The sequence below is a fragment of the Symphodus melops genome (assembly GCF_947650265.1).
Source record: "Symphodus melops genome assembly, chromosome: 5".
NCBI lineage: Eukaryota > Metazoa > Chordata > Actinopteri > Labriformes > Labridae > Symphodus > Symphodus melops.
In genome coordinates, this window is record NC_136695.1 from 6,936,921 (window position 1) to 6,949,323 (window position 12,403).

Here is a 12,403-nt window from a genome sequence, read left to right on the forward strand (position 1 = left end):
TTTTCTTTTGATTTTTCACTTGCTCTTCCAGTTGAAGGTAACTATCCCTTTGGTTCTTTAAATCTTCCTCCAACTCCTGGAACATTTTAAAAAGCTTATATTCGAAGTCACTCGTCCCTGACAGCTGAGAGGGTTGGGTGGAAGACGACACCGAGGTTACAGATGTGGGGAGAAGGGAGCACAGTAGAGCCATCGATGGTGAGGGAGAAGTTGTTGGTGGATTTGGGGCCGATGAGGATTTATTTATTTATTTTTATTTGTTATATGTATTGTTATTATATTATTATTGTTTATTTTATTTGAGCAGTTGTAATTCTGCTCAAAAGGAGTGGGCCGAAGCAGAAGCTTATAAGTGCCCAAAAATAGTCAGACTAATACCTTGGGTTAGTTTTTAGAGTATCCTATATATCTAAAGATCATGTCTTTAAAGTCGATGACTCTTGTCCACAGAGATTTCTTTTTTGGTCTATCCTTTGTTGGTCTATCCTTTGTTGGTCTATCCTCCAGCTGGGAGATCTTCTCCTTCAGCTTAGCAAGCTTGTTTCTCCTCTTGTCCAGAGTTTCGTTTTTCCTCTGGATAGTTTGATGGAGACTTTTGATGGAATAGAGGAAGACAGACCTCTCCTCTTCCCACTCCAGCTGCTGATTCTCCATCTCTGCCATTGTGCTGGACAGTGATGCCTTCAGTTTGTCATTGTCTTCTTTTTGCTGCCTTAGCTGCACTCGCAGTTCAGGTTGACTCTGGTAACCTCCATCTTGTTCCAACATCTGAACCTTTGTTGGAGACTCAGATTTAAAAGCTTTCTTCTCCAACAGCTGAGGCTCCAAGTCTGTGACCTTTATGTTCCTCGTCTTCTTCTCTTCCTCATGCTGCTCACCGTTACTTTTGCGTTTTTCTTTGAGGCGTTTCACCTCTGTCGCTGAAGCCTTATTGTGCTTCTTGTGCCTTTTGATCTCCTCAGCTCTTTTGTCTCCGAGCTGCTCAGGCTCAAGCTCAGAAACAAAAGTCATTATGGGCTCGGACTGAGCCGTTGTCTTATCACAAGCCTCGGCAGGGGTTTGCTTTTCCTTCACCAACGGAGCTTCCACAGTCTTATTGACCGCCTGTTGCTGTTTGGTCTGCTTTTTTGTGATCAATAAAGTCGGCTTGCCATCAATGAGATCAGCCTGTGCTGATTTGGCTTCTAAGATATGGTCGTCTTGCTTTTGAATGTGGTGTACATCACCTTGATTTGCTCCTATAGCTGGGTCTCTGTTCTGCACCGTTTCTTTGGCACTGCTGAGGGACTGGAGGAGGTTGGACCTCTCCTCCTCCCACAGCAGCTGCTGATTCTTCATCTGTGACTTTGTTCGGGACAGTGACCCCCTCAATTTGCCAATTTTTTTCTTTTGATTCTTCACTTGCTGTTCCAGTTGAAGGTAACTATTCCTTTGGTTCTTTAAATCTTCCTCCAACTCCTGGACCTTTTTATAACGCTTATATTCGAAATCACTCGTCCCTGACAGCCGACGCTCCAAGTCTCCCACCTCTATGTCTCTCATCAGCTGTGCTTCGTCATGTTTCTCTTCGAGCTTTTGGAGCTCTTCTTTGAGACGTTCCACCTCTGCCGCTAAAGTTTGATTGTGCTTCATGAGCCTTACGGTCTTCTTGGGCCCTTTTTTTTTTAGCTTCTCAAGCTCAAGCGCAGAGATAAGTACCATTACTGACTGCACTTGTTTGTCTGCTGCAGGGTTCTGGATATGCTTGTGCATGTTATTTATTCTATCTTTTTTTGTTCCTTTAAGTGGGTGTTTGCAGAGAATTTCACCTACAAGGCTTCTTGACATATTGTCGCTTCTACAAGTCAGCTGTGAAGCACCTGTGATTGTAGCAGTCTGCTGTTTCAAGCATGGCATAACCTGCCTATGGGCAGGTTTAACCTCCTGTAGAGAGGTAGCTCTCCTAATCTGAAAGTGGACGTCGGACATTTTCAAATCTCTGAAACAAAAGGGACGCGCCTTCTTGCCTTGTTCTTCTGTTGTGTGTGCTCTGTTCTTGTGCCTGTGTTTCCAGCTGTAGATAAGCGTGTATTATGACATCATTGTTGTGTATGTAGATGCTAGAATGTGATGTCATCAAAGGATAGAATGTGCTTTGATGTGCTTGGATTCCTGAGATTTTTATTTATTTATTTATTTATTTGTTGTCATCAAAGGATAGAATGTTCAGCTGTATTTTTTTTGTTTTGTTGTTTAATAATGTTAACCATGACAACAATCACTATGGAAACATTAAATTAGTTGCACTGTTGTTATTTGCTGCTCTGTGTGCCCTTGAATTGCCCCCTGGGGACAAATAAAGTTTTTTGAATTGACTTGAAATGTGCTGGATTCCTGAAATGTCTATACAAAATCAAGTCCATTTCAATTCAATTTTTATTTCAAATAAAGCATGGTAGTAAAAAAGCTATTAACATCATTTTTAATTGCACATAGCTCAGAGCTTCTTTGAGAAACATTTATATAGTTGTGTTGACAAGGTGGTAAACCTTATCTGTCCTGGTTGTGTACCAATATGAGACCAAATGTGGGGACATTTACTACCCTGTAAGTCTTGTCTTTAATGCTTTTATCACAGAGGTGTATTAGAAATGTATTAAATACAAATATTATGGACTATTTAAAGAATATAAAGAATCCTATTCAATATGAAAGTACAGAGCTAGGCTAATGATAGTGGAGCTGTGTTCAAAATTAAACTGGCTTGTATCCCTCTTCCAAACAATCAATAAGTCCTTCTTAGTGTTTTTATACATATAATATTTACTTCTGATGACCAACAAAGGCATCCTGTTTTATTTTCAGTAAAGAGAGTTCAATGGTTTTTTTTTTTTTCAAAGCAGTTTATGTCAAATTTTTTTGAATCTCCTTTTTTAAGTTCGTTATCACCATTTTGCCAATGAGCAACTGTTCACTGACGTCACCGACTCAGCCTGATGTAACAGCCAAACACATCACTGGCTATTCCCTGCTTGTTTTGATTAACAAAGACTTTGATACGAAAAGAAATTATAAAGGAAACTGTCATTTGAGAGAAAGGGGCCTTTTTGACATGAATATTTTAGTGTAAATGTTCTCAAATACTGGCTTGTTATTTTATTGTTGCATATAAAATGTTAAATTGGGTCTTCAAAATATAGCCAACAGTGGGGAAGGGTATGGAAAGGAGCTGCTGTTTGCAGGATTATAGCCTCCGTGCACAGTGTACCAGAGCCCCAAAAATATATATTAGACTTCTGACTTTGAAAGAACATACAAATAAAATGTCTGTTGTGTAAACAAGTCAAGAATGCGTCGTGTTGTGAGAGTGATAAGACGTTTAAAAGTGTCTAATTTAATTAACACTTGGATTTTTATCATTTCAGTGCCTAAGCCATCCTAACATTTCACAGTTCAACGCACTGTGTGAACGCAACTGTGCTCAAACAAGGACGTCGACAGCTAAACGGCTTCTGTTACTTCAAAAACCTTTGTGTTAATAACCCAACACTTTGTTGTCGTCTTTAAGTAAGAGATCTCTACAGATTGCCCTTCGCTGGGCCTTGGCACCACCTGTTGGTTTGCAAAGAAAGTCTTCCTGTGTTTATTAGAAGTACCACAGATACTCCTTTTATTTTATTTAAAGATAGGACACCTAGATGGATGGATGGATGGATGGATGATACTTTATTGATCCCGAGGGAAATTCAAGGCATTCAGTAGCAGTATACAGACAGACAACACACAAGACATTAGTTACAATACACACCCGCTGTCCCCCCTCCCCTCTGTATACAATAATCCCCCAAGCAAGATTTAGCAGCCCCCTATGTGACTAAGAGTAAACATAATTACAGGTTGAACCTGTGCAGTTAGCATTAGCATTGGACTTAAACTTATATAGCATAAATGTACATAACCTACCATTTCTTCCAACATACTTTTTGTTCAACCAATTAGTGTGGCTTTTAAAATATGTACTTCGAATATTAATTTAGTATACAAACATTTTTCTTTTGATTTTTCACTTGCTCTTCCAGTTGAAGGTAACTATCCCTTTGGTTCTTTAAATCTTCCTCCAACTCCTGGAACATTTTAAAAAGCTTATATTCGAAGTCACTCGTCCCTGACAGCTGAGAGGGTTGGGTGGAAGACGACACCGAGGTTACAGATGTGGGGAGAAGGGAGCACAGTAGAGCCATCGATGGTGAGGGAGAAGTTGTTGGTGGATTTGGGGCCGATGAGGATTTATTTATTTATTTTTATTTGTTATATGTATTGTTATTATATTATTATTGTTTATTTTATTTGAGCAGTTGTAATTCTGCTCAAAAGGAGTGGGCCGAAGCAGAAGCTTATAAGTGCCCAAAAATAGTCAGACTAATACCTTGGGTTAGTTTTTAGAGTATCCTATATATCTAAAGATCATGTCTTTAAAGTCGATGACTCTTGTCCACAGAGATTTCTTTTTTGGTCTATCCTTTGTTGGTCTATCCTCCAGCTGGGAGATCTTCTCCTTCAGCTTAGCAAGCTTGTTTCTCCTCTTGTCCAGAGTTTCGTTTTTCCTCTGGATAGTTTGATGGAGACTTTTGATGGAATAGAGGAAGACAGACCTCTCCTCTTCCCACTCCAGCTGCTGATTCTCCATCTCTGCCATTGTGCTGGACAGTGATGCCTTCAGTTTGTCATTGTCTTCTTTTTGCTGCCTTAGCTGCACTCGCAGTTCAGGTTGACTCTGGTAACCTCCATCTTGTTCCAACATCTGAACCTTTGTTGGAGACTCAGATTTAAAAGCTTTCTTCTCCAACAGCTGAGGCTCCAAGTCTGTGACCTTTATGTTCCTCGTCTTCTTCTCTTCGTCATGCTGCTCACCGTTACTTTTGCGTTTTTCTTTGAGGCGTTTCACCTCTGTCGCTGAAGCCTTATTGTGCTTCTTGTGCCTTTTGACCTCCTCAGCTCTTTTGTCTCCGAGCTGCTCAGGCTCAAGCTCAGAAACAAAAGTCATTATGGGCTCGGACTGAGCCGTTGTCTTATCACAAGCCTCGGCAGGGGTTTGCTTTTCCTTCACCAACGGAGCTTCCACAGTCTTATTGACCGCCTGTTGCTGTTTGGTCTTCTTTTTTGTGATCAATAAAGTCGGCTTGCCATCAATGAGATCAGCCTGTGCTGATTTGGCTTCTAAGATATGGTCGTCTTGCTTTTGAATGTGGTGTACATCACCTTGATTTGCTCCTATAGCTGGGTCTCTGTTCTGCACCGTTTCTTTGGCACTGCTGAGGGACTGGAGGAGGTTGGACCTCTCCTCCTCCCATAGCAGCTGCTGATTCTTCATCTGTGACTTTGTTCGGGACAGTGACCCCCTCAATTTGCCAATTTTTTTCTTTTGATTCTTCACTTGCTGTTCCAGTTGAAGGTAACTATTCCTTTGGTTCTTTAAATCTTCCTCCAACTCCTGGACCTTTTTATAACGCTTATATTCGAAATCACTCGTCCCTGACAGCCGACGCTCCAAGTCTCCCACCTCTATGTCTCTCATCAGCTGTGCTTCGTCATGTTTCTCTTCGAGCTTTTGGAGCTCTTCTTTGAGACGTTCCACCTCTGCCGCTAAAGTTTGATTGTGCTTCATGAGCCTTACGGTCTTCTTGGGCCCTTTTTTTTTTAGCTTCTCAAGCTCAAGCGCAGAGATAAGTACCATTACTGACTGCACTTGTTTGTCTGCTGCAGGGTTCTGGATATGCTTGTGCATGTTATTTATTCTATCTTTTTTTGTTCCTTTAAGTGGGTGTTTGCAGAGAATTTCACCTACAAGGCTTCTTGACATATTGTCGCTTCTACAAGTCAGCTGTGAAGCACCTGTGATTGTAGCAGTCTGCTGTTTCAAGCATGGCATAACCTGCCTATGGGCAGGTTTAACCTCCTGTAGAGAGGTAGCTCTCCTAATCTGAAAGTGGACGTCGGACATTTTCAAATCTCTGAAACAAAAGGGACGCGCCTTCTTGCCTTGTTCTTCTGTTGTGTGTGCTCTGTTCTTGTGCCTGTGTTTCCAGCTGTAGATAAGCGTGTATTATGACATCATTGTTGTGTATGTAGATGCTAGAATGTGATGTCATCAAAGGATAGAATGTGCTTTGATGTGCTTGGATTCCTGAGATTTTTATTTATTTATTTATTTATTTGTTGTCATCAAAGGATAGAATGTTCAGCTGTATTTTTTTTGTTTTGTTGTTTAATAATGTTAACCATGACAACAATCACTATGGAAACATTAAATTAGTTGCACTGTTGTTATTTGCTGCTCTGTGTGCCCTTGAATTGCCCCCTGGGGACAAATAAAGTTTTTTGAATTGAATTGAAATGTGCTGGATTCCTGAAATGTCTATACAAAATCAAGTCCATTTCAATTCAATTTTTATTTCAAATAAAGCATGGTAGTAAAAAAGCTATTAACATCATTTTTAATTGCACATAGCTCAGAGCTTCTTTGAGAAACATTTATATAGTTGTGTTGACAAGGTGGTAAACCTTATCTGTCCTGGTTGTGTACCAATATGAGACCAAATGTGGGGACATTTACTACCCTGTAAGTCTTGTCTTTAATGCTTTTATCACAGAGGTGTATTAGAAATGTATTAAATACAAATATTATGGACTATTTAAAGAATATAAAGAATCCTATTCAATATGAAAGTACAGAGCTAGGCTAATGATAGTGGAGCTGTGTTCAAAATTAAACTGGCTTGTATCCCTCTTCCAAACAATCAATAAGTCCTTCTTAGTGTTTTTATACATATAATATTTACTTCTGATGACCAACAAAGGCATCCTGTTTTATTTTCAGTAAAGAGAGTTCAATGGGTTTTTTTTTTTTTCAAAGCAGTTTATGTCAAAATTTTTTGAATGTCCTTTTTTAAGTTCGTTATCACCATTTTGCCAATGAGCAACTGTTCACTGACGTCACCGACTCAGCCTGATGTAACAGCCAAACACATCACTGGCTATTCCCTGCTTGTTTTGATTAACAAAGACTTTGATACGAAAAGAAATTATAAAGGAAACTGTCATTTGAGAGAAAGGGGCCTTTTTGACATGAATATTTTAGTGTAAATGTTCTCAAATACTGGCTTGTTATTTTATTGTTGCATATAAAATGTTAAATTGGGTCTTCAAAATATAGCCAACAGTGGGGAAGGGTATGGAAAGGAGCTGCTGTTTGCAGGATTATAGCCTCCGTGCACAGTGTACCAGAGCCCCAAAAATATATATTAGACTTCTGACTTTGAAAGAACATACAAATAAAATGTCTGTTGTGTAAACAAGTCAAGAATGCGTCGTGTTGTGAGAGTGATAAGACGTTTAAAAGTGTCTAATTTAATTAACACTTGGATTTTTATCATTTCAGTGCCTAAGCCATCCTAACATTTCACAGTTCAACGCACTGTGTGAACGCAACTGTGCTCAAACAAGGACGTCGACAGCTAAACGGCTTCTGTTACTTCAAAAACCTTTGTGTTAATAACCCAACACTTTGTTGTCGTCTTTAAGTAAGAGATCTCTACAGATTGCCCTTCGCTGGGCCTTGGCACCACCTGTTGGTTTGCAAAGAAAGTCTTCCTGTGTTTATTAGAAGTACCACAGATACTCCTTTTATTTTATTTAAAGATAGGACACCTAGATGGATGGATGGATGGATGGATGATACTTTATTGATCCCGAGGGAAATTCAAGGCATTCAGTAGCAGTATACAGACAGACAACACACAAGACATTAGTTACAATACACACCCGCTGTCCCCCCTCCCCTCTGTATACAATAATCCCCCAAGCAAGATTTAGCAGCCCCCTATGTGACTAAGAGTAAACATAATTACAGGTTGAACCTGTGCAGTTAGCATTAGCATTGGACTTAAACTTATATAGCATAAATGTACATAACCTACCATTTCTTCCAACATACTTTTTGTTCAACCAATTAGTGTGGCTTTTAAAATATGTACTTCGAATATTAATTTAGTATACAAACATTTTTCTTTTGATTTTTCACTTGCTCTTCCAGTTGAAGGTAACTATCCCTTTGGTTCTTTAAATCTTCCTCCAACTCCTGGAACATTTTAAAAAGCTTATATTCGAAGTCACTCGTCCCTGACAGCTGAGAGGGTTGGGTGGAAGACGACACCGAGGTTACAGATGTGGGGAGAAGGGAGCACAGTAGAGCCATCGATGGTGAGGGAGAAGTTGTTGGTGGATTTGGGGCCGATGAGGATTTATTTATTTATTTATTTATTTTTATTTGTTATATGTATTGTTATTATATTATTATTGTTTATTTTATTTGAGCAGTTGTAATTCTGCTCAAAAGGAGTGGGCCGAAGCAGAAGCTTATAAGTGCCCAAAAATAGTCAGACTAATACCTTGGGTTAGTTTTTAGAGTATCCTATATATCTAAAGATCATGTCTTTAAAGTCGATGACTCTTGTCCACAGAGATTTCTTTGTTGGTCTATCCTTTGTTGGTCTATCCTCCAGCTGGGAGATCTTCTCCTTCAGCTTAGCAAGCTTGTTTCTCCTCTTGTCCAGAGTTTCGTTTTTCCTCTGGATAGTTTGATGGAGACTTTTGATGGAATAGAGGAAGACAGACCTCTCCTCTTCCCACTCCAGCTGCTGATTCTCCATCTCTGCCATTGTGCTGGACAGTGATGCCTTCAGTTTGTCATTGTCTTCTTTTTGCTGCCTTAGCTGCACTCGCAGTTCAGGTTGACTCTGGTAACCTCCATCTTGTTCCAACATCTGAACCTTTGTTGGAGACTCAGATTTAAAAGCTTTCTTCTCCAACAGCTGAGGCTCCAAGTCTGTGACCTTTATGTTCCTCGTCTTCTTCTCTTCGTCATGCTGCTCACCGTTACTTTTGCGTTTTTCTTTGAGGCGTTTCACCTCTGTCGCTGAAGCCTTATTGTGCTTCTTGTGCCTTTTGACCTCCTCAGCTCTTTTGTCTCCGAGCTGCTCAGGCTCAAGCTCAGAAACAAAAGTCATTATGGGCTCGGACTGAGCCGTTGTCTTATCACAAGCCTCGGCAGGGGTTTGCTTTTCCTTCACCAACGGAGCTTCCACAGTCTTATTGACCGCCTGTTGCTGTTTGGTCTGCTTTTTTGTGATCAATAAAGTCGGCTTGCCATCAATGAGATCAGCCTGTGCTGATTTGGCTTCTAAGATATGGTCGTCTTGCTTTTGAATGTGGTGTACATCACCTTGATTTGCTCCTATAGCTGGGTCTCTGTTCTGCACCGTTTCTTTGGCACTGCTGAGGGACTGGAGGAGGTTGGACCTCTCCTCCTCCCATAGCAGCTGCTGATTCTTCATCTGTGACTTTGTTCGGGACAGTGACCCCCTCAATTTGCCAATTTTTTTCTTTTGATTCTTCACTTGCTGTTCCAGTTGAAGGTAACTATTCCTTTGGTTCTTTAAATCTTCCTCCAACTCCTGGACCTTTTTATAACGCTTATATTCGAAATCACTCGTCCCTGACAGCCGACGCTCCAAGTCTCCCACCTCTATGTCTCTCATCAGCTGTGCTTCGTCATGTTTCTCTTCGAGCTTTTGGAGCTCTTCTTTGAGACGTTCCACCTCTGCCGCTAAAGTTTGATTGTGCTTCATGAGCCTTACGGTCTTCTTGGGCCCTTTTTTTTTTAGCTTCTCAAGCTCAAGCGCAGAGATAAGTACCATTACTGACTGCACTTGTTTGTCTGCTGCAGGGTTCTGGATATGCTTGTGCATGTTATTTATTCTATCTTTTTTTGTTCCTTTAAGTGGGTGTTTGCAGAGAATTTCACCTACAAGGCTTCTTGACATATTGTCGCTTCTACAAGTCAGCTGTGAAGCACCTGTGATTGTAGCAGTCTGCTGTTTCAAGCATGGCATAACCTGCCTATGGGCAGGTTTAACCTCCTGTAGAGAGGTAGCTCTCCTAATCTGAAAGTGGACGTCGGACATTTTCAAATCTCTGAAACAAAAGGGACGCGCCTTCTTGCCTTGTTCTTCTGTTGTGTGTGCTCTGTTCTTGTGCCTGTGTTTCCAGCTGTAGATAAGCGTGTATTATGACATCATTGTTGTGTATGTAGATGCTAGAATGTGATGTCATCAAAGGATAGAATGTGCTTTGATGTGCTTGGATTCCTGAGATTTTTATTTATTTATTTATTTATTTGTTGTCATCAAAGGATAGAATGTTCAGCTGTATTTTTTTTGTTTTGTTGTTTAATAATGTTAACCATGACAACAATCACTATGGAAACATTAAATTAGTTGCACTGTTGTTATTTGCTGCTCTGTGTGCCCTTGAATTGCCCCCTGGGGACAAATAAAGTTTTTTGAATTGAATTGAAATGTGCTGGATTCCTGAAATGTCTATACAAAATCAAGTCCATTTCAATTCAATTTTTATTTCAAATAAAGCATGGTAGTAAAAAAGCTATTAACATCATTTTTAATTGCACATAGCTCAGAGCTTCTTTGAGAAACATTTATATAGTTGTGTTGACAAGGTGGTAAACCTTATCTGTCCTGGTTGTGTACCAATATGAGACCAAATGTGGGGACATTTACTACCCTGTAAGTCTTGTCTTTAATGCTTTTATCACAGAGGTGTATTAGAAATGTATTAAATACAAATATTATGGACTATTTAAAGAATATAAAGAATCCTATTCAATATGAAAGTACAGAGCTAGGCTAATGATAGTGGAGCTGTGTTCAAAATTAAACTGGCTTGTATCCCTCTTCCAAACAATCAATAAGTCCTTCTTAGTGTTTTTATACATATAATATTTACTTCTGATGACCAACAAAGGCATCCTGTTTTATTTTCAGTAAAGAGAGTTCAATGGGTTTTTTTTTTTTTTTTCAAAGCAGTTTATGTCAAAAAATTTTGAATGTCCTTTTTTAAGTTCGTTATCACCATTTTGCCAATGAGCAACTGTTCACTGACATCACCGACTCGGCCTGATGTAACAGCCAAACACATCACTGGCTATTCCCTGCTTGTTTTGATTAACAAAGACTTTGATACGAAAAGAAATTATAAAGGAAACTGTCATTTGAGAGAAAGGGGCCTTTTTGACATGAATATTTTAGTGTAAATGTTCTCAAATACTGGCTTGTTATTTTATTGTTGCATATAAAATGTTAAATTGGGTCTTCAAAATATAGCCAACAGTGGGGAAGGGTATGGAAAGGAGCTGCTGTTTGCAGGATTATAGCCTCCGTGCACAGTGTACCAGAGCCCCAAAAATATATATTAGACTTCTGACTTTGAAAGAACATACAAATAAAATGTCTGTTGTGTAAACAAGTCAAGAATGCGTCGTGTTGTGAGAGTGATAAGACGTTTAAAAGTGTCTAATTTAATTAACACTTGGATTTTTATCATTTCAGTGCCTAAGCCATCCTAACATTTCACGATCACTCCACAAACAAAACATGCACACAACCAAAGAAGTGTAGCTTATTTCTGCTTCAAGTGCAAGATGATGACTCATCACCATTACTATTTTGAGCGGATTGTATTTTCCTTACTTTCATCACATGGATTACGAAGCATTATACTGTTGCTAAAGATTGATGCCGGAAAAACAATAAAACAGTTCCTGAAGAGAATAAGTGAAGTGTTTTTTCAGTAGTTTATCTAAATGCTTCTTTTTCTTTTTTTTTTTGGCTAAATATAATTCAAGACCAACAGCTTTTCTACCATTACTGCTTGGATAGATGTAGAGTGTGTGTTGATGTTTAATAGGCTAATTAAACCCATGTTGTGTGTAGAGTATGGCGCTGTGTGTCCTCAGAGAACACAGAGCGGTTTTCCATGGAAAGTTCCAGTAGTTAGTAAAAAGGGAGGGATTTTATTCATGATAAAGTCAGAGAGGAAGGCTTGCTTACATTTTTGGTTGATACTTCAGTAAAGGCACTTGAGGACAAAGCATCTGTTTCCTTGGCTTAGTTTGCTTGTTATTTGGCCGATGCCTTCACCACATAAAACCATCCCTTAAACTACTATTTCCGATCGCGGTATTTTGCAGCTGATACTGATATTGAGGAGAGAAAAAAAATCCAATATGAGCCGTTGTCTTTCTTCGATGTTTAATCTGTAGAGATAGATAGATTCAGATAAACACATGTATTGTGTTGATCCCTCAAAGGACTTCATCAAACACGAGATAGATGAATCTATTATTTATCTATCTGCGCATTTCTGTGGTAAACTACTAATAGTCATTGGATGCTAATATCTGCCAATATTATCAGCCGGGCTCTATACAGCTGTTTCTTTTTGGGCTGGTGATATAAACCATTTAACTAATATTTATAGGGAAGGTATTGATAAATAGTAACTCACTGTA

General features: G+C 39.3%; 1 protein-coding gene across 4 annotated transcripts in view; it reads left to right on the plus strand.

Annotated features, from left to right (window-relative positions):
* Positions 1-12,403, plus strand: part of ncalda (neurocalcin delta a) — an 81,325-nt gene that overhangs the window by 53,865 nt on the left and 15,057 nt on the right. The gene's annotated exons all lie outside the window — the stretch shown is intronic.